We start from the raw sequence: 18,769 nt of genomic DNA on the forward strand, positions 1-18,769 counted from the left end.
GGCTAGGAGAGCAACAGTGCTATTTGGAGTGTATTGAACCCTGGTGATTATCCAGAAGGAGAACTGTACTAATATATGATGAGGTTTGGTATGCTTGAGTTGCATCTCACATCGTATGGCTGTGTTATGGCCGATAGCATTCATATCTTGCACCGCATAGCCTTAGTACGGCTGATTGCATTCATGTGCTCATCACCATGATTCCGCATTACTCTGACCTTGCATTTTGAGCACGCTTATATTACGCACATATTTACACCACCCTCTAAGCTTTCTATAAGCTTATGCACGATTGATGCGTGCAGGTGACGCCAGGACGCAGTCGCAGCCATAGTCTCGCCATAGTTGGACCGTGCAGACGAGCTTTGGAGTTTCTATCTTTTGCACTACATTGTATTTTCCCTTTCTGTTGTATTGTACAAAAAGTTTTTGATCATAGTGGATTTTGTGGTGGTGTTCTTGTGGTTATTGTTTGTGGGTTAAGTTTTTTGTTATGCTCATTATGATTTAGACTGATGATTATAAATCCTCCTTGTAGTATCCCAGGATCGGAATCTGGTGAATGGGTGCCGGGATCCGAGAATGGGGTTCTACGGAGGCTGTCGGCACCGGATTCGGTGATCGGGAATTTTGTGAGCCCGGTTTCCGAGTTCGGGGCGTGACAACTTCGCGGTGAATTTTCTTCACTTCACGGTGAATTTTACTCATTTCGTGGTGGATTCCATTCAATTCATCTACTTCACGGTAAATTTTCTTCACTTCGCGGTCAGTTACATTCACTTCATTTACTTCACGGTCAATTCCATTCAATTCGCGGTGAATTTTCTTCACTTTGTAGTGAATTTCATTCAATTCATTTACTTTGCGATGAATTTTCTTCACTTCGCGGTCAATTCCATTCACTTCACGATGAAATTTCCTTCACTTCGCAGTCAATTCCATTCACTTTGTGGTCAATTCCATTTACTTCGCGGTGAATTTCCTTCACTTCACAACCAATTCCATTCACTTCATTCACTTCGCGGTAGATTTCCTTCACTTCGCGATGAATTCTCTTCACTTTGCGGTCAATTCCATTTACTTTACAGTCAATTTCAATGGCTACGATTATAATTCGTAGCCATAGGGAACCTTAACTTTCTCTTAAATGACATTTATGGTAAAGTAGGAGTATTTTGGTCCAATAAATGTACATCCATACAGCAGGAGAATAGTATTGGAAGGTATGTTTGGAAGGGGTTGTACGTGGCTTAAAAGTGAGTCGTACCGGTAGGAAAAAACTCCCCGCCTGAGACGTGGCACGTGTGTATTAGAGCCCAGGAGCGGATTTGGTGCAGCCCTGACTGTGGGGCCCGCCTTGATGTATGTATTGTATATCCATGCTGTCCATCCTTTTTTCCAACTCATTTTAGGGCATGAGCCCAAAAATGAAGCAGATCTAAGTCTCATTTGGACCACACCACTTGAAACAGTGGTGATTGACCGTTAAAAACTTCTTGTGGGCTGCAAAAATTTTTGTATCGAGCTGATATTTGTAGTTTTTTTTTTTTTTTTCCATCATCCAGGTCTCTGTGACCTTATCAACAGGTTGGATGAAAAATAAACATTACGGTTGTCATTAAGGTGAGCCCTAGAATGTTTTAATGGTTGTCATTCAATCAACACTGTTTCCTATGGTGTGGTCCACCTGGGATTTGGATCTGCTCCATTTTTTGACACATGTCATAAAATGAGCTGGAAAAACCGATGGACAGCATGGATATACGATACACACATCAATGTGGGCCCCACAGTCAGGAACGCACCTAATCCGCTTCCTAAGAGGCCCGGGGTGTTTATTGGGTGGGACCCACAACATAGATAATGCGGTCCCGTTTCTGAGCGCCCGCTTATCAACCATCTCTCTCTTCCAGAGTAAGAAAATAAAATGGAGTTTCTGGTTGCATTTTTTGGTAAACCTCGCAGAAGGCTAAAACCCTCTCAAAACCCCGAGAGAGAGTGAGAGATGGAGATGGGAAGCGAAAGCGAGACAGAGAAATCCCAGAAAGAGAAGAAGGTAATGGTGCTGGCCCCAATAGCCAAACCTCTTGCAGGCAAGAAGCTTTCCAAAAGGACACTCAAGCTCATCAGAAAAGGTACATAAATATACGCTTTTTCTATCTATTCATTTTCTTGGTTTTCTCTGTTCCTCTTTGTATTGTTCTCTTCTTCAATGAAAATGCGGTGTTGGGTTTTTGTTGTTTTTCACGATCTTTCTCCAAATGGGTGTTTTGGGTTTCTTTGTGTACTTCTTTTGTTTGATGAGAGTGTTGGGTTTTCTTCTTTTTGATGTTTTCTATACAAGAAAATCTTTAATACTCTGGCAGATTGTGACGTTCTATACGCTGGCAGTGGGAAATTGTATATGTGGCCTATAACTCAGATTGAACCGTCCCTATGGCGAACCACGCTTTAGATGGATCATAAAACAAAAACTAGAATAATTTGATCACTTAACTAGTCAATGGTGGACATTCGTTGAATGGTTGAGATTGAAGATAGCCAATGGTCCAGATTCAGCATACAAGTGTTCATGAATCAGAGGTTAGGATCCTTCAACCCATCTGATTTTGAGATGATGAACAATCTAGAATGGGTTCCGCAATTTGGACATTTTACTTTTGAGTTCATATATGCCATGTGTACAATTTTTGAGTGCCTGGTCATCAACCATCACATTCCACCTGAGTATCAAATAACTCCCCTTTGTATATATGCTCTTATAAGCATTTTAATAAGCGCTAGTGAATTGCACGTGCATCGCACATGATGAATGCTCAGTCGATGTTAAATGCTGGGATTGTCTAATAACCATTTCTATGACCTTCACATATGGTGGCCCACCAGATCAATGGCTCTGATCATTGTGGATGATGGTCACTCATCATGGGGCCACCCTTTAGTGAACTGTCCTATTGGTTATTCTTTTTAACCATCCATTTTTTCCTTGCACATGTGGCCTGAATTCAATGTCAGAGTGGGCAGATCTCACATGCTTGTGCCATTTTGGTAAGGGTAGGGCACAAGCATTCGGTAGTCATAGACCCTTAAGTAGCATTCCCATCTATTGCGAGACTCTTCAGACCAGCAGAACCATCCACTAAACTATTCAACTCATTTGTACTGATTGAGCATATCAAGATCCTAAATGTTTATTGGTGGGCCTCTATCGAATTAATCTAAAAATGAGTTTTGATTGGAAACAATGTTCCTTACCATAGCTAATGCACAGGACATGTTTCCACCATTGGATTATATCTCATGAGCGTTGCCTAAAAATGGTAGCAACTGGTCAGACGCCCTTCTCTCTATCCAGAAAAAAATAGGACAGAGAATCCAGATATCCTAAGGGACACAAGAGGTCCCTGTGCCTTTTCTACAAGGGTTGCGTGTGGCGTGTCATGTGTATGGCATCTATCCTGTCCGGTTTGCCCCACCATGAAAGTTGGATGCTTCAATAATCAGTGGAATCCAACTGTCTTGTGGATCACCATGTGAATGTGACTATGTTTTCCATGTTGTGGCTCACTTGGATAGGCATGATTTTGAGTCATCCCATTATTACACTGGGTGTCACTTTATGCAGCATTGGATGTCATTCACACGATTTGGTGGGCCACACACAGGCAGCAGTGAATAAGGAGGTCAGTGAATAGGTGAATAATCATTTGAATAATATACACGCATATAAATAAAAATTTTTCTTTCACTGAGGTGAATAACTTGTGGAATTAGTGCTACATGGATTTCTAGAGGAACCCTCCTCCACTTATGTATGGAAGTCACCTTTAAATGAAAAAAAATAAAATAAAATCATCTGATATTGCAGGTGCATATGACACTTGATAGATACACAGGAACTCATGATTTTATAAGTGGAAAATAATAGCTAAAATTAAACAGTTTAAAATGTGGAAAGTGGTTTCATTGATAACAGTTCCAAAATCAGGTTGGTTAAACAATCATGACCCCTCATTCATTTACACTTGTTTCATTGAAATAGAATCGTTGGCTATTTTTCATTTCAACTGTCCAAAAAATGATCACCAATCTGATAGTCAGATAACCAAATAAGCTTAACCTTTGGTTGGTGTTACATCTCAACTGGGGCCCATAATCTAGATGGCTTAATTTGACTTGGTTATAATCCAAGCATGCAATTTCTCAGCAATTTTGAAGTTCTTGCTTATCATCCATCACAATGTCCCCAAATTATTAAAAATTCCCCCTTGGTGACCCAATTATCCAAGTCTTCTAGCTAAAAAGGGTGTAATCGTGTAGGTTACCTGTTTCCAAACCCAGGATATTTTCGTGCCTTCAAATTGTGTACCACACAAGTGGCACATATGTATGATTTTCCCAATCAAACGTATTGTGGGAATAGCCTTTGATTGGCCCCCAACGAAATTTTGCTTGGACTGTTCTAGACATCTATAAATGAGCCTTTCCTCTCTTACTTAGAGCCATTGCTATAGGTTGACTTTGGATGTTGGATTTGAAAGATCCAAATGGTTGATCTGATGAGATACGAAGATGAAATGACTGCCTCTAAAATATTCAAGATTGGAAGATTCGAAATTGTGGTTAAGCCAAGGTCCATGTTCAAAGAAAAAGAGTTTAAATGATCAAAGCAGAAAATTATTCTAATTTGAGACTTCTATTATAATGTATCCTAATCTATGGTGTGGCCGACCAATGTAAACGTTTGAATCAACAAATGTAACTTCAAAGCTAATTGCTCTGGTAGCAATCTATCTTATAGGAATATGCAATGTATTCTAGCATGCCTCTTTGAATAGTTTTCATTTTTGAGAAGGTAGAGGACTCTTAATTTTTCAGGGTGGGGAGGTTGAAGGAGTGTTATGGGCATCCTTTGGCTAGAAACTTCCCTAAGTCACTGTGTGATGAGGTTGGTTGGAATACATTTGGATGTATCGCAATAGGATACATCATGGCTTTAGCCTTTGAATCTGGGTCATCTTCCATTGATCCAAGCTATTTACACGGCGAGTCTCACTTAGTATGGTAAATAGAAAAAAAAAAGCTCTTAAATTGGATAGTTTCAACCCTTTGATATATTGGATTCTTTACATGAATGTGGATTGGATGGTCACCGTAACATTTGTATAGAGCTATACACGAGTCGAGCAAGCTCGGTCAGCTTGCTTCATTCGACTTGGAAAAGCTCGACTCGCCTCGGCTCATAATTAGATTCGGACCGAGTCGAGCTGGTTTTTGGAGCTTGAAAAAATTTCGAGCTGAGCTCGTGAATCAGCTCACTGACTTGGTTATTTTGATATGAATGCTGCTCGCCAAGTGTTTGATGAAATGACTCGACAAAGTGTTGGCGAGGAAGGAATGAATACGTTGGCTGTTTGATTTTGATGCCACTCGCTTGGGTGTTTGATTTTGATGCTGCTCTCTAGGTGTTTGATGAAATACCCGTAAAATATTGTTACTGTTTTACATTCTGTGAGAAATAAAAAATGCATTCTACCTGTTTGAGAAAATGCCGAATAGGCTCGAACTGGCCCGCGCTGCTGACCGAACCGAGCCGAGCTAGCAAGACAAGCTCAAGGACCGACCTGAGTGGAGTTTGAGCTGGGTTTAGCTATTGGCCGAGCCGGGCTGTGCCAAGCTCGACTCGGTTCGACTCATGTACAACTCTACATTTGTATAATAAAAAGTTTTTTTTTTTTTTTTTTTCTGGCATCTCTGTCCAAGAGGATCCCTATCACATAATGGCTTGGGTCAATGAAAATTTGAAACAAACCCAAATCCAATGTCTAGCATATCGATGTATCTAAATGCAAATGAGAGATGTATTATAAGTATACAGTTTACAATCAAAATCGTTAAAATGGACCAGAATCCTTAGCAAAACCTATGTACGTAGTGGGTAAAGCAACCTAGCTATGTGGGGTCCACCGTGTGCATGGTGTGCTTTCTAATGCATACTATTATGGGTAAATCCGAACCGAGGTACATCAGGTCAATTTCGACATCAAAGGGTAAGGTCTTGGACTAGTAAACCTCCGACCTGAGGTGGGTGTCCGATCCGAGGGCTCTTGCAAAGTCATGACTTCGACCCGATTATGTTGACTCAGAATGCAGCACCACTCGCTCATCCAATGTTCCCCCAAGCTGAGTCCTTCTACTTGGCATTCCTACAATCAACTTGTTCATGGGCTCGGACCTTTAGGTATGAGCCGAGCCATAAGGTCGACTCGGATGGGAGCTTGGACAACGATAACATTAATGAGTGACTCCATAATGCACGACTGGAGTAATACCCAGCGCACGATCTTCGTAACGGCCGACAACTGCATGCGCGCAGTTCTTGCGTAATGGCGATGACCGTGCCGAGATTATAGGACACGTTCAAGTCGACCCTCAAGTATAAATACTAGTCATTTCTACAGAAACGGGTACGCAATCTCTTGCACCCCCACCCATACTCTACTCTACTTGGACCCAGTTCCTTAGCCTGACTTAGGCATCAGAGGGTCCCCTACTTGAGCCAGGGTCTCCTTTGCCTGTTCCTTTGTGCAGGACCAGGGTTCGCTCCGAGCACGGAAGGCTCGGTGGAGGGTGGTACAGATTTTTGCATCCACACATACCATACATGCCAATAATTAGCCTGATCCAAAACTCCAGTGGCCATGAGAGAAAAAACAAAATCATGGCTAAAACATTGTTGATTTCAAGTGGTTTGGCTTATCAGTTTTGGATCATGCTTATTGTTGAATGGTTTGTTTCATATCTAATGAATGGATCACATGAAATATATCCACCATGGTGGGTTCTGAATGCAAACCTATGGTGGGTGTCCTCTCCTATTTTTACCTGCATTGTGGTGCCCTTGGGTTATGGATCATGTTTATTTTAGTCCGCATGGACTAACATCTGGAGGCACAGCTGATGGATGGAGTGGATATCAGTCACAGCATGGGGGGCCCCACAACTTGGGTGTTTTACTAGTGAGCCTGTTGTAGAGGATTGCAGTTCCTTAAAAACGGAAGTAGCATCTTCTCTACTGCAGGAAAGGGAACCTGTGACCTCTTTTATAATTCTCCATTTTAGATATGTTGGGAAACATTTAAACTTGTAATGATGAAATAACTATGTGCCTTGATTAAAATCTTTCAACATTAAGTCATTTTCTAGTTAATGCTAGTATTCAATGCAAAGGAAAATAAAGGCTCTGAAGTCAATGGGAATTTTTAAATGTAGAGAAATATTTACTAAAATGAAATAGTGAAGTATAATGAAATTACTCAAAATCCTTTAATATGTTGACCCAAAATAACTTTTGAAGGGTATTTTAGTAATTTCAGGGGGTTGGAGAAAATAAAGAGGCAGTTGACTTTATTATTTATTGTTTATAGGGATTTTTACTGCAAAATTCCTTTAGGAATTGGATTTTACCAAATAATACCTACAATAATTGATATGCCTCGACAACGCTTTTTAAGAGGTGAAATTACATTACTGCCCTCCTTTGCTTTTTCTTTATAACAAATTGAAAAATCGGAAGTTGCTGGGCCCTCGTGGTATGTCTCACATCCAACCTGTCCAACTGATGCATGCCAACATTATTATTAGATGATTAAAAAATATGGCAAATCCAATTGTAAGGTGGGCCAATCCATAAAAAATAATGTACAACATTCAAAATATCCCAGTTCAAGTGTAGCCCATCTGATGATTTGATTGACATGTTGTTTTGTTCTTATCACCATGGTATGGTGCATACATTTACCAGTTGTATAGTATACACATACCACGTAGGCCCCACAAATCTTGAGTTTTACTACCTAAAAATAAAATAAATGAGGGCATTTTTGTAATTTCATCCCTCAACAAGCACCTACATGTAATTTCTAATCATGGAGGTATTGTTTGGTAAAATATAGAATATCATATTGCATTTACCCAGTTTTCGTAACTCCTAAAATGGGAGGGCTTCATTGTAGATATAAAACATCCATATTTAAATTACTTAAATACCCTTTCCTAATTTTGATTTTCAGAGGGCATATATGTAAATTTATGGGTACGAGAGAAAATTACTTTAATACCCTTAATATGTGAAGTGTAAGTAGGGTAATTCCTTAATTTCACAGGGGTAGTTGTGTAATTTCTTAGGAGTGGTAAAAACAGGAACGACTTGGCTTTTAGTAGTAGTATAGATTAGCTTATTAACAAGTGCAAGAGAGGAAGTGGTTTGCAAGATGTGGGAGATGTGGAGCACTGTAAAGGGGAGTTATTTGATACTCTATGAATATTACACCTGAAAGGATATTATGGGACATCAACCATTGGATCAGGGTCCTCTTCAATGACCAAAAGCATCTATATGGTAGGTCTAACTATGGATGGGGATGCCCAAAAATAACTCTCATATTGAAAGGAAAAAAGTCAAGCGACCGAATGGATAAATTCATCCTAGTCTAAGAGATTTTTTTTTAAAAAAATTCTAGATACCCCATCTAGGCGAGACTTGTCATGTAAATGGTTTGGATCATTGGAAGATGACAAGGCTAAAGTCCTGACTAATCCTATAACAATATGTTAGGACGTATTCTAGTAAGCCTTGTTTTGGTGTGGGTGTAGGCTACACGCACTTAAGGTTGTGTGGGCTACTCACATCTACATTTTAAAATGACAAAAGTGCTCCTATAGAGTGGGTAAAATGTACACCATTAATGATGCTAGGCGGGTAAAATCTCAACCATTAGTTGCTAAGAAGCCAGCCACCTCCAAGTTGCCTAAATCCTCTTATATTTGGTTCAAATCCCTTCCCATGTTCTTTGAAAATCCAAAGTTTATGACTCGAAAAACTAATTGTGTGGAAAATAATTGCCCCTAACCTCTTGTGTTACATCTAGTAGAGATTACACTCACCCATATAGATTCTACTAGCTAAGAACTACTTTCATATTGTAGAATGTTTCTTATTTTAATGCCTTCACCTAAAATATCAAGACCATGCAAATTTCAATTAAAAGGCAGCTTCTAGCATAGTTTTAATGAGGGCAACTAGCTGGTTGGGTACATTCTTACTTGGTCTTGACTATCAACATGTATCCTCTCTTTTGAATGAAACTGTGGTGTTGGAGGTTTAGTTCTCAAGCATATTTTCCTCCCATTTGGTCCTTTCTTTTGCCAGTTTTTACTATGTTTTGAAAATATGGTGTTGGGCTTCTGGTTTTTCAGCTTCTGAATCAAAATGCTTGAAAAGAGGAGTGAAGGAAGTGGTTAAGAGCATCCGATGCGGTAACAAAGGGTTATGTTTCTTATTCTTCCTAGTAAATCTTTTTTTTTTCCTTTCTTTCTTTCTTTCCGGTTGGTCAGCAGCCTTGAACCTGAAGAAGGTTGAAGCGATGAGTGCCTTCAATTCAGCTACACTGCTTGGAACCTTCTGAATAAATATTTCTTCCTTTTTCAGTTATGTTCTTTATTCCTTATGATAGTTCATCTCCAAATGAACAAGACTGGGATCTGTAATTAATTGAAAACGGAACTTATCCATGTTTTGGAATAAATTAGGCTGAGATAGCAACAGATTACAACAGAACCTACTCATAGCGGTTGATACTATTGGAAGATTACAGTCACAACATTGCTAGCAAAGATTTGGGGGAAATCATGCAACTGATGTTTGTGACTAGAACATATCAATAGGATTTCGTTCCTCTTGAGAATAAATTTCAAGCTATAATTGAATGGTAATTGATTTCCATATTTTTCAAGTAGTATTCATTCTCGTTAGCGGGCTTGTTTGGCATTGCAGGCTCTATACATGAAACTCATAACTTTTCCTTCATGTTGTGCTGCTAAGATGGAGCATGGGGTGTGACCATGTTGGCATTTTAGCCCCGTTGATGAACATGTATTGGCAGCAAGGTATTCCAAAATGGTTAACAGCTATAACGGTCGTTACATAATGATAACGGTGGTAACAATTACATGTTACGGAGTTGTAATGGCTGTAATGTCCATTATGGAAAATGGCCTGCAATGGCTGTAAAGGCCCTGCAATAGTCCATTATGGGGCTGAAATAGGTTTTCTTAAAAAAAAAAGGTGTAACGGCCGTTATGGGGCCTCCTATTTATAGTTGAGGAGAGGTAGTGACGTAGAGGAGATCTCCCTATTTAGTAGGGATGTACTGTAGAGGGATTCAGATCCGCGTGGGGGAATCTCTCGAGATCTTTGGCGAAGATATCGGGATCCGAAGTATGTTGTGGATATCCTTCGAGATCTTTGAAAAACCCGAGCGGATTTCTCTTAGATAAGATTTGATTATTTGGAATCAGCGGAGATGTGCAGTAGGAGGCCGAGGTGGTCTTGATCGACCTGACCTGGGGGTAGTATGCTGACCTGACCTAGGGGTAGTATGTCGACCCGAATTGGGGTAGTATGCGGACCTGGATTCTTTGGCGAGTCCCGACTCCTTTCAGTGATCGAGTTATCGGTATCGCTACAAGTTTCGCTGGCCGGAGATAAAGATATAATATCGTTATCGCCGATAACTGGAAATGCAGGTGGGGCCCACAGAGCACCGACCACCAACTTAGCGAATTCATTTCCTTTGGCTACGGCTCTTGTCAGTAGCCAATACACACCGAAAATCGGATTACATACTGAGTTACTCAGTACGATACGTACTGAGTAAACTCAGTTGGGCCCACTGCGAATTTATGTGGTTTATCCACACCTTCCATCCATTTTTCCATCTCATTTTAGGCGTTGAGCCCAAAATTGAAGCTTATACAAATCTCAAGTGGACCATACCACAGGAAACCGTGGAAATAATGATTTCCACCGTTGAAACCTTTCTATGCCCCACAGTGATGTTTATTTTTCATCCAAATTGTTCATAAGATCAAACAAACATGGATGAAAGGAAAAAACAAATATAATCTTGATCCAAAACTTCTGTGGCCCCCAAGAATTTTTCAACGGTATAAATTCAATTCACACTGTTTCCTGTGGTGTGGTCCATTTTAGCCTTGTATATCCTTCGGTTTTGATCTAAGGCCCAAAAATTATCTTGTAAAATGGATGGACAGACTGGATAAAATACATAAATCACGGTGGACGCCATAGAGTTTACTCAGTATGCTACTCAGTACACAATCCGCTTCCATCCACACCCGTTTCAATAGTAGCGCGGGACTTGGATTTCCTTCCTGCGCTACAAGCTTAGGTGGGGCCCACTGTGATGTTTGTGAAAAATCCTCCCTGTCCATCCGTTTTGTGAGTTCATTTTAGGACATGATGCCAAAAACGAACCATATCTAAAGCTCAAGTGAGCCTAAAACGTGATAATTAAATGTCCACAGTTGAAATATTCATGGGAACACAGAAGTTTTGATTCATGCCAATATTTTTGTTTTCAGTTCATCCCAATAGTAATGACGTTATTAATGGTACGGATGGCATCTAAACATCACTGTTGAACGCAAGAAGGTTTCAACGGTAGGAATTTCCCTAACCACATTTTCCTTTAGTATGGCTTACTTGAGCTGTTGAACCCAAAAAGGTTTCAACTGTGGGGTCCACCGTGATTTATGTATTTTATCCACTCCGTCCATCCATTTTAACAGATAATTTCAGGTCTTGAGCCTAAAAACGAAGTTTATCCAAACCTCAAGTGGACCACACTGTAGGAAACAATATGAATTAAACATCTACCGTTGAAAATTTCTTGGGGGCCATAGAAGTTTTGGATCAAACTTCTATTTGTGTTTTCCCTTCGTCCATGTCTGTGTGATCTTACGAACAGGTTGGATGAGAAATAAACATCACCGTGGGCCCTAGAAAGGTTTTAACGGTGGAAATCATTATTCCAACTGTTTCCAATGGTATGGTCCACTCGATCTTTGGGTATGCTTAAATTTTGGTCTCAACCCCTAAAATAAGATGGAAAAACGGATGGACCACATGGATAGACCAGATACATTCTCGGTGGGCTCAACAGAGTGTACTTAGTATGTTAAGAGCGTACATAACTATGTACGCAATCCCATTTCACGCCCGCCCCGATCCCCAATTTACGTAAAACCCCAAAAATCCCTCTCCCCATCCAGAAATTTCAAAATTTCATCTCCTTCCCACCAATTTCTCCAGATTTTTAACCCGAAAATCCCTCTTCATCATCTCAAATAAGCAAAAAACCCTCAAGATCTCGGCCCGCAAGCGGAGTTGAGAAGTTACAGAGGATTTTTCGATGGAAAAAAAGAAAATTTTGGGGTTGAATCTTACCGAAAATTGCCGATTTGCACTCAAGGTTGTGAATTCGCGTTTTCGTCCAGATCCGGACGAAAAAACAGGTATTTTTTGAGTTTTTTGAGATTTTATCGCCGACAACTATCCCCTTTTATCTATAAAGGGGGTTGTTGGCTACAGTTCCCACCCGTGGTTGGTGGGAACAACGAAATATCGGCGAGATTTTGAAAATATCGACAATCTGGCGAGATTATCGGCGAAACTTGGAAGCGATTCGAAAAAAAATGGGGTTTTGGTGTCGCCAGTGCAGTGACACCGATATTATCGGCGATATTTCGATAAAATCGCCGACATTTTAAACACCGACTCCTCTCAGTGCCGTGTAGATTGCCGACCTGCCGACTTACCCTCATACTTTTTGTTAAGGCAGTGAGGCCGAGCTCATTTCTTTAGTAGAATTCGGATGACATATGTTGTGAGGGGGTCGAGCTCAAGAGTCCGAGGTGCTCTTGGCCTACTTAGATATACTCGGATAAGCTTCGAGCCTCCCCTTATCATTAAGTAGATGCCCGACTCGCCAACTTGCCGACCTGCTTTCATATGTAGTGGGTGATCAACCTCCCTTCCTTAGTCATGACCGGCGCTGGCCGACCTCATGTCCCGTAGAGATGTCTGAGTTGACCTTTTCTCTTTAGCCAGTTAATTTTTACCCATAACAGTAAGTGTTTAAAATGTCGGCGATATTATTGAAATATTGCTGATAATATCGGTGTCGCTGCACTGGCGACACCAAAACCCTATTTTTTCGAATTGCTTCCAGTTTTCGCCAATAATCTCGCCGGATTGTCAGTATTTTCAAAATCTCGCTGATATTTCGCTGTTCCCACCAACAATGGGTGGGAACTGTAGCCAACAACCCCCTTTATCGATAAAAGGGGGCAGTTGTCGGCGATAAAATCTCAAAAAACTCAAAAAATACCTATTTTTCCCCCCGGATTTGGAGGAAGACGCGAATTAACAACCTTGAGTGCAAATCGACAATTTCCGGTAAGATTCAACCCCAAAAATTTCTTTTTTTTTCCGTAAAAAAATCCTTTGTAACTTCTCGAATCTGCTTGCGGGCCGAGATCTTGAGGGTTTTTTTTTCTTATTTGGGATAAGGAGAGGGATTTTCGGGTTGAAAATCTGGGGAAATTGGTGGGAAGGAGATGAAAATTTGAAATTTCTTGATGGGGAGGGATTTTCGGGGTTTTACGTAAATTGGGGATCGGGCGGACGTGAAATGGGATTGCGTACATAGTTATGTACGCTCTTAACGTACTGAGTATACTCTGATGGCCCCACCAAGAATGTATCTGGTCTATCCATGCGGTCCATCCGTTTTTCCATCTTATTTTAGGAGTTGAGACCAAAATTTAAGCATACCCAAAGATCAAGTGGACCATACCATTGGAAACAGTTGGAATAATGATTTCCATCGTTAAAACCTTTCTAGGGCCCACAGTGATGTTTATTTCTCATCCAACCTATTCATAAGATCACACAGACATGGATGCAGGGAAAACACAAATAGAAGTTTGATCCAAAACTTCTATGGCCCCTAAGAAATTTTCAACGGTAGATGTTCAATTCATACTGTTTCCTACGGTGTGGTCCACTCGAGGTTTGGATATACTTCGTTTTTAGGCTCAAGACCTGAAATTATCTGTTAAAATGGATGGACGGAGTGGATAAAATACATAAATCACGGTGGACCCCACAGTTGAAACCTTCCTGGGTTCAACAGCTCAAGTGAGCCTTTCTAAAGGAAAATGTGGTTAGGGAAATTCCTACCGTTGAAACCTTCCTGGGTTCAACAGTGATGTTTAGATGCCATCCGTATCGTTAATAACGTCATTACTATTGGGATGAACTGAAAACAAAAATATTGGCATAAATCAAAACTTCTGTAGCCCCACGAATATTTCAACTGTGGACATTTAATTATCACGTTTTAGGCTCACTTGAGCTTTAGATACGGTTCGTTTTTGGCATCATGTCCTAAAATGAACTCACAAAACGGATGGATGGGGAGGATTTTTCACAAACATCATCACAGTGGGCCCCACTTGAGCTTACAGCGTAGGAATGAAATTTGAGTCCCGCGCTACTATTGAAACGGGCGTGGATGGAAGCGTACTGAGTAACTGAGTAAACTCTGTGGGGTCCACCGTGATTTATGTATTTTATCCAGTCTGTTCATCCATTTTACAAGATAATTTTAGGGCCTTTGATCAAAACCGAAGGATATACAAGGCTAAAATGGACCACACCACAGGAAACAGTGTGAATTGAAGTTATACCGTTGAAAAATTCTTGGGGGCCACAGAAGTTTTGGATCAAGATTATATTTGTTTTTTACTTTCATCCATGTTTGTTTGATCTTATGAACAGTTTGGATGAAAAATAAACATCACTGTGGGGCATAGAAAGGTTTCAACGGTGGAAATCATTATTTCCACTGTTTCCTGTGGTATGGTCCACTTGAGATTTGTATAAGCTTCAATTTTGGGCTCAACGCCTAAAATGAAATGGAAAAATGGATGGAAGGTGTGGATAAACCACATAAATTCACAGTGGGCCCAACTGAGTTTACTCAGTACGATAAGAGCGTACTGAGTAACTCAGTACGTAATCCGATTTCGGCGTGGATTGGCTACTGACAAGAGCTGTAGCCAAAGGAAACGGATTGGCTAAGCCCCCTGCCACCAGCCAATGGCTGGGGGTCGGTGCTCTGTGGGCCCCACCTGCATTTCTGGTTATCAGGATATTATCGGTGATAACGATATTATATCTTTATCTCCAGCCAGCGAAACTTGTAGTGATACCGATAACTCGAACACGGATAACAGTAAGCCCCCCTACTTTTGAGCTCGCGTAGTGGGCTTGGGAAGTAAGTTGGTTTCGGTGAGGTCGAACATTTTAACCGAGTAGGAGCATTGGGGTGAGCTCTTGTGGTCTTCCTTTTATTAGGGGAATTCTGCTTTTGTCAATGACCCCTTCATGAGGGGTTGAGTAGTTTACTTGGGAGGATTATTTTCCCTTGCACTAAGATATGCTCATTGTAGATTGTGTGATCTAAGTGACATTACCAATTAGTGGTCCGACTTCTTCTTTAAGGGTCAGATGACTGGTGATGACTGTTTTTCTCTTGCACTAAGGGAAGTCCTTAGTAGTTTTTGCAACTCGAGAAAGAGATTTTCTTCTCGATTTGAGGAAGCTCTTCCATAATAGAATTCATGGTAGAAAACTTTTTTCCCTTGCATAAGGGGAGTCCTCATAGTCGATTTTGCAGCTCGAATAGTTGAAATTTGAAAGAAGTTCTCTTCCCTCGACTCGGGAAAGTTCTTTTATTGTAGAAATCGTCGAATAGTAGAAAACACAGCAGTAGTGTCGCGAGAACCTTTTTTCCTTTTAGAAAGGGAGGTCACCCTTGTCGAGTAGGTCAGTCAGTCGACATGCTCCTGGTCGGACGACTTCTTGAGTCCTCATGAGTAGTAGATCTTCAAGTGGTCAACATTCCATGGGCGAGATAAGAGCCCACCATGTCTTTTAGTCGATATGTCCCTCGGTATTTGATGTCGAGGTCGGAGTTGGCCGATGAGCCTTATTATCGAGCTTGGTTAATTGGTTCAGCTTGGTTGTAAGGTTTCCTTGCTCAGCTCAGCTTCTTTCAGTACATGTTCCGGCTTGGTGTTCAAGGGAGTATAGCAATGGAAGCGACTTTCTGGATGTCGGTTGGTATGCTGGTAGCGCTGGGCACCCGGCTTGACTGATGATTCAGGAAGAGCTGGGATAGCTGCAGGAGATGATTCAGGAAGAGCCGTGATGGATGCAGCAGGTGATTCAGGAAGGGTTGGGATGGCTGCAGCAGATGATTCATGAAGGGTTGGGATGACTGCAATAATGGCAGCTAGAGCTTTCTTCTTTCCTTTCGCCATTGTGGTTTTCTGGTAAAGCAAGAACGACTTTGATGTCGTTCCCACAGATGGTGCCAAATTGTTGATGCAAAAATCTGGTCCACCTTTTTAGACCTTCGAGTACCTGCACATGAAGAAGACAAAGGAGAACCTGGCTAGAGCAAGGGACCCTCTGATGTTAAAGTCAGGCTAGGAATCTGGGTCTAGTAGTATCGAGGGGTTTGGAGTGAGATTCTGTGTACCTTTCACCATTAGAAATGCTCCTATTTATAGTTGAGGAGAGGCGGTGACATAGAGGAAATCTCCTTATTTAATAGGGATGTACTATAGAGGGATTCAGATCCACGTGGGGGAATCTCTTGAGATCTTTGGCGAAGATATCGGGATCCCGAGAATGTCGCGAATATCCTCCAAGATCTTCGATCTCGAGCGGATTTCTCTTAGATAAGATCTGATTATTCGGAATCAACAGATATGTGCAATAAAAGGCTGAGGTGGTCTTGACTGACCTGACCTGGGGGTAGTATACCGACTTGACCTGGGGTAGTATGTCGACCCGACCTGGGGGTAATATGCCGACTTGAATTCTCTAGCGAGCCCTGACCCTTCTCTCAGTGTCGTGTAAATTGCCGACCTGCCCTCATATTTCGTGTTTGGGCAATGAGACCGAGCTCATTTCCTTAGTAGAATTCGGATGACATATGTTGTGATGGGGTCGAGCTCAAGAGTCCGAAGTGATCTTGGCCGACTTGGATACTTGGATGAGTTTCGAGCCTCCCCTTATCATTGGGTACATGTTTGACCTGCCTCAAGAGTCTGAGGTGGTCTTGGCTGACCTGGATGCTCGGATGAGCTTCGAGCCTCTCCTTATCATTGGGTAGATGGCTGACCTGCCTCAAGAATCCGAAGTAGTTTTGGCCGACCTGGATACTCGGATGAGCTTCGAGCCTCCCCTTATCATTGGGTAGATGGCCGATCTGCCTCAAGAGTCCAAGGTGGTCTTGGCCGACTTGGATACTTGGATGAGCTTCGAGCCTCCCCTTATCATTGAGTAGATGACCGACCTGCGGACCTGCCTTCATATGCTGTGGGTGACCGACCTCTTTTCCTTGGTCATTGAGGAGCTCATTGATCATGACTAGTGCTGGCCGACCTCTTGTGCCACAGAGATGTTCGAGTTGACCTTTTCTCTTTAGCCAGTCCATTTTTACCCATAACAATTCCCATTGCATTAACCAAAAAAATCTTTATTTCAACCTTCAAACCAAAAAAAAGAAAAAAAGAAAATTTTAATAAAATAATCTCCATATCATCTCTTTTGGTTCCATGCATTTGGCTTATATAGCCTCATGTTCATAAGAACCCTAATTAAAGCTAAAGAAGCCTTGGCTGAATTCCTTTCCATCCATTCATTATTTCCTAAATTGTCTCAAACTTCTCCTAAAAGACTTGTAATAAAAGATGGGAGTTATTAAATAAAGAAACTAATCTGAGAAGAAATAAATAAATAAATAAACTCTGAATAACACGAGAAGACTATTATATCCTGCACAATTGTGCAATGGCCCCATTTTCACTTATATGGTTTTTATATCTAGCTAAAAATGTTTAGTGGGACCCACAGTCCAACTGGTTGATAACTAGGCCATCCCATTGGATGTGTAGGCCTCACCTTCTGCGTAGACCCTTGATTTGGTCTCAATCTTCCATTGGGTCCCTTGATTTGGTCCAAATCTTCAATCTGTATACTTGGATGGGCCCGTTCTTCAAATAAGCAGCATTTGGCCAATCATGGACCACTTTCAATGATCTAGTGCCTGGTGGTCTCGAATCAATTCCCCCCTCGTCTTGAAAGATCTCATCCCTGAGTTTGTACCAATCACTTGCCACATTTCACCCGTGTCATGCCTTACCAGCTATGGCGGAAGCTGGGGATGCAATCCTATCAATTGGATTGACTTGATCTTCATTAGATTGTCTACTTGCGTGAGTTGTTTCTTCTTGTGCCTCATTGCAAGTTGAGATGTTCTCTGTGTTCATCTGACCGTTGATCTTCAACCTGTCTCCTTTGATTGTTGTTGGGAAGGAAATTAATGAGTTCATTGCAAACTCAAACGCACCTCAAATTTGCTGATCTGACGGCTAACTAGTCTGTAACTTTTTCCATCAATCTTGCCTTCAACCTGTCCATTTCGTTTGTTTCCTGTGTCTTCCGAAGTTATTTTGTTAATCCTTCATACGATTCCTTGATTGATTTATTGGTATCTTCAACAATTGATCCATTTGAATTTCATCTTTCTCTCCAATGGTCGTCATGGTTTCCTCAGATTGCTCTTCCTTCAGAGGTTTAGATCCTGCTGCATTAGCATTTCCACTTGGAATTGCCACCATGCATAGGGACCATTGTAAGAAGTGTAGGAATGACTGCTGCTCATAGACATCTCAATAAAGAACGCATAACCAGAATGGGCTCATGTAGGTGAAAAGTGTGTATGGAGGATATAAGACAAGCAAACCAAAAAGTAACCATGGATGG

At 41.2% G+C, this 18,769-nt stretch overlaps 1 pseudogene; it reads left to right on the forward strand.

Moving 5' to 3' along the window:
- Positions 1 to 1,592: 1,592 nt before the first annotated feature.
- LOC131255624 (H/ACA ribonucleoprotein complex subunit 2-like protein) overlaps positions 1,593 to 18,769 on the forward strand; it is a 41,875-nt pseudogene continuing 24,698 nt past the window's right edge.

The sequence above is a fragment of the Magnolia sinica genome, chromosome 9 (assembly GCF_029962835.1).
Source record: "Magnolia sinica isolate HGM2019 chromosome 9, MsV1, whole genome shotgun sequence".
Classification (NCBI taxonomy): domain Eukaryota; kingdom Viridiplantae; phylum Streptophyta; class Magnoliopsida; order Magnoliales; family Magnoliaceae; genus Magnolia; species Magnolia sinica.